This window comes from Myxocyprinus asiaticus, chromosome 45 (genome assembly GCF_019703515.2).
Source record: "Myxocyprinus asiaticus isolate MX2 ecotype Aquarium Trade chromosome 45, UBuf_Myxa_2, whole genome shotgun sequence".
Taxonomy (NCBI): domain Eukaryota; kingdom Metazoa; phylum Chordata; class Actinopteri; order Cypriniformes; family Catostomidae; genus Myxocyprinus; species Myxocyprinus asiaticus.
In genome coordinates, this window is record NC_059388.1 from 28,026,039 (window position 1) to 28,031,249 (window position 5,211).

Consider the following 5,211-nt stretch of genomic DNA (forward strand, 5'->3'; position numbering starts at 1 on the left):
CTCTCTCTCTCTCTCTCTCTCTCTCTCTCTCTCTCTCTCTCTCTCTCTCTCTCTCTCTCTCTCTCTCTCTCTTTATCTCAGCAAACGTAATCTTCTACTCTCCTGTACGCATCCAGCTCAGACAGATGGCTTAAAGGTTTGCTGTGCATAGTCCAAAGCTTTGTTGTTCTCCTTAGTCAAATTCATGCATTTGTTTACTTTATAATAAATTTCATACTTTCATTAATAACATTAATAAACACTTTAATAATGCTTAATAATTTAATGGTCTTTAGTTAATGTTCATTTAAATGGTACGAAACTTTCCATACAGAAATATGATATACTGTACCTGTGACTAAATAACTGCACAACACATACTGTAGGGTACAAGAGGGCTAAAGGCACATTTATGTAGCCTTAATGAGAATCCCTGAAAATATCACTTTTATTTTTAGACAAAATAGTTATTTATCATTTTCAGTTTTGTTCAAGGCGTATAGATTTGTCATGAAAAATGTTCAAAGTGGGCTCACAGTTGACTGATCCAATCACAATGGAGATTAATTTATTTATAGAATACTTGAGATGTTATGAAATGCCAAATGTGATTGACATTAACAGGAAATGGTTAACCCTTTTCTGAAATGGTCATGTTGAATATGGATCATCTTAATTTGTTACACAAATAGGTATCTTGCTGTCACAAAAACATTTGCCTAAGTTGATAAACTTTGCCCTATAACCATTTTCTCTATATTTACACAATTTCACTTTAACCCCAGTTAACGGACTGAAATTCCTTGTTGACGAGACAGGTCAATGGAGAATGGCCAGACTGGTTCAAGCTGACAGAAAGGCTATGGTAACTCGGATAACCACTCTGTACAATTGTAGTGAGCAGAATAGCATCTCAGATCGCACAACACGTCAAACCTTGAGACGGATGGGCTACAACAGCAGAAAACCATGTATATACAGTATATATTATTATAATCATTACTTGAAACTGTATGATACAAAATCATCATAATATATAGTGTAAGTGCAGTGTGACAAAGTGAGTTATTTTATAATGGGCAAGGCTGATGTGACAGGAAACATTCATGACCCCGCTTTAATCCTCTCTTTTCTTCTGTTAGTCACTCTCTCATTCACTCTTTGTTTAAGATGTTTGTTTAGCAGAAGTTTAAAGGTCTTTACATTTTGACTGCAAGCATTGCAATGATGACAATCAGGTATCGTACAGTAGTATTTATAAAAAAAATTAACTGCCAGCTGTATGTTGCCAAGCAACAAACACACTAGGACAATCAATATTCAAAGGGAAATAAGAGGCACAACAGTCATGTTTGTGTTCTCAAGACGGTACCTCCCATGCCCGGTCTCATTCTATACATGGCCCACGTTTTAAATGTTTCTGTCCCAGCGGTCAGCAAAGACAATTGTCTCCCATGTTTGTCTTTTTGTCAAAAAGTGTTATTTAAAGAACTTAAGTGCTTGTGCCAAAAAATTATTTCTACCGCTTAGTTTATTGATGAGAATCCTAAAGCAGTTGTTTTTTTCTGAAGAACACACAGTACATGTATGACATTCAGTCAATAGTAATAGTATGATGTGACTGTAATTATTGTTCTTTTGTTATTTTACTACATTTTCCAAAGGCAAAGATTGTAATTTTTGTCTTTTCTGTCAGTGGGCTATCATGGTCACTAAATTGATATACATTTATTGTTTTACAACAGGGACTGCATATCTGACATTTGGGGTGGATTTAGGGCGAGAGCTCAACTGTTTCAGTTAACCAAACACAATTAACCCAATGCATTTAATTTACATTTACTGTACTTCAGTGTACAAAAGAATCATTGTTTTTTCACATGTGAGACCAGCATGTCTGACAACCCTTGTCTGACCTGCTGTACACACATAAAACTTCCAGTATTCTTTTCAGCATGTCATTTTATAAAATTTTACTTTTATGGCAACATTTATTGTAGAAATTACCTTCAAATTGAAAATAAACACTGTGTGCTGATGTGATTATTTTTTATGCACAAATATACACATATGCATATAGAGGCTAATAATACAAATAAACACACTGCAATATAAATGGACCAAAATATTGATGACTGTCAGTGCACTTATCCTCAAGAAAAAATCCTGTAAAATCACTGTAAAAAAAAAAAAAACTGCCAGTTGTGGTTGCAAATAATTTACTGTAAAAAATACAGTAACCATGTTTAGGGCATTACAGGATGTCATTTTTGTGCGTGTATATTTTACAGTTTACTACTTTATACACTGATGAGCCAAAACACTATGACCACCCAACTAATATGCTGTTGGTCCTCCGCGTGCCACCAAAACAGTGCCAACCCGCCAAGGCATGGACTCTACAAGACCCCTGAAGGTGGCCTGTGAAATCTGGCATCAAGACACTAACAGCAGATCCTTCAAGTCCTGTAAGATGCGAGGTGGAGCCGCCACGGATCGGACTTGTTGGTCCAGCACATCCCACAGATTCTCAACTGGACAGATCTGGGGAATCTGGAGGCCAGGGCAACACCTTGAACTCCTTATCATGTTCCTCAAACCATTCCTGAACAATGTGTGCAGTGTGGCAGGGTGCATTATCCTGCTGAAAGAAGCCACTGCCATCAGGGATTACCATTGCCGTGAAGGGGTGTACCTGGTCTGCAACGATGTTTAGGTAGGTGGCACGTGTCAAATTGATGTCCACATAAATTGACGGACCAGGGTTTCCCAGCAGAACATTGCCAAGTGCATCACACTCCCTCCACCGGCTTGTCGTCCTTCCACAGGGCATCCTGGTGCCATCACTTCCCCAGGTAAATGCGCATACGTACACGGCCGTCCACCTGATGTAAAAGAAAACGGAACTCATCGGACCAGTCCACCTTCTTCTACTGCTCCAAGGTCCAGTTCCGACTCTCACATGCCCATTGTAGCCACATTCGACGGTGGACAAGGTGCGATGCACTGTGTGTTGTGATACATTTCTCCCGTAATCCTCAGTAAAATTTTCTGTGACTTGTGCCACAGCCTTCCTTGCCATCGCGCATCGATGAGCCTTGGGTGCCCAACACCCTGTTGCCGGTTTGTGGTTTGTCCCTTCTCAGACCACTGTTGGTAGGTACTCACCACTGCTGACCGGGAGCACTCCACAAGCCTTGTCATTTCAGAGATACTCTGACCCAGTCGTCCGGCCATAACAATTTGGTCCTTGTCTAAGTTGCTCAGGTCTTTACTCTTGCCCATTTCTCCTGCATTCAACATGTTGACTCCGAGAACTGATTGTTTGCTTACCATCTAATCTACCCAGACCTTGAAATGTGGCCTTGTTAGGAGATGATCAACGTTATTCACTTCACCTGTGAGTGGTCATAATGTTTTAGCTTATCGGTGTATATCATTAAATGATATAATGTTAATATACTGGAACTACAAAAATCTGCTTTGCACTTTTAAATGTATTGTTAACCATCATAGTAACACAGGTGGTCACGTGATGGCCACATGTTGACTTAAATTTCATCAAGAGCAATGGCCAATAAATTTGTAGATATAAATACTGTATGTCACTCACACAAACACAAAAACACCATCTGAGTAACATACGTGACACTAAAATAATGCTATATATATATATAACATAAAATTTAACATAAAACACCCCAATGTATATAACTAACATCAACAATAAGAAACATAAATATCTCTAAAAAATATAATCAAATCTGATGGGTCACACATTATTATTATGGTTGTTTTTCACTGTAATTTTAACAATAGTTTAACATAAAAACACCATGTATTGTCTTGTTAAACATATTACAAATTTTCACAGTTAACTATAAGATAAATCATACTTTTTACTTGTAATTTCTTTTTACAACATTGTACTGTAAAATTACATGTATTGTCTTGTTAAATAAAAAAAGTTAAACAATTAACAGTTTTTCCTGTAGTGTTTTTAAACACTTTTCCATTAAAATTGCTAAAACTTCTACAGTATACCACCTGCTTTTGACAAGCGATAACAAGTAGCAAATCATGTTCATGGCTGTGACATAAACAAAAGCCTATTGCCTATTTTTAAAAAAGGACAAGCACTTCGATATGTTCAGACTTCCTGTTTCAATAGGAAATATGTCAACGCAGGAGAAACTGTGCATATTAAGCAATTCGTAGGGACTTTAAGACAATCAAAATAAACTCTTCACCACATAACATCTAATTTTTACCATGGCTCATCAATAAAACTCGATGTTGATAATGATGACTGATACTTTTCTATTCGATAATCACAAACAGCATGATAGCAGCTGTACTCAAATGAGTAGACTGACACTGTATAGAAACAAATCACAACAGATACTGCTGTAGCTCGATTACATTTCAGTCTATTTGCATGATCGGTCATATGATGAATTGGGAGAATTGCGGTGCACTTCCAAAGCCTCATAAAAACCCTCATTCCTGTGGAATGAGACATACCAGGTAAATGACAGTTGTGGAAATGCCAACTGCTAAGCATGCATTTTTCCTTTAATGCTCCTTCTTCCTCTTGTGTGCCAATGACTGAGTCACCTTGAAGTTGTACAAAATGTCTTTGAATTCTAATGACGAGAGAGTGACTCCACAGCCCTCATGTTGGGCCAGGTGGTGTGTGTTTTGTTACAGAGACTGTGGGACACACCTTCCTGGCAAAAATTTTAGCTTATGCTAGCCTCAGTGTACATAGCTTGCTGTTGCCATTCAAATAGTGCAACACAAAAAGACACAAAGCACGTACCGGTGGTTGGTTAAGGAGTTCCCTGTTTAAGTGTCTCCCTTTATTTTGCTTTAAATGACGAGGAAACTTTTGAATGTCTTGGCAGTAAATCTCCCAGCTGACAGCTCTGTAACCAAGTGTATCAAAACAGCATTTTACCGAGACTGTTTGAGTATCTACATTCAATGAAGAGTTCCTATTTGATATGCCTTGAATTAAACAGCCTGTGCAAAGTTAGCTTATTGCCAAATTCAATATTTATATATTTTAGTTTTAAAGTGTGATGGTCTGTTTGCACTGCGTTTATTTGTACTGTACTCCGAGAGAGATTTTAGGTATTACATGGGTGAGTAATTGAGAAGTATAAACTGATTTATGTGCTAAAGATCAGATTTCAATGTGTGGGTGCTTTATCTTTACTGAACATTTAA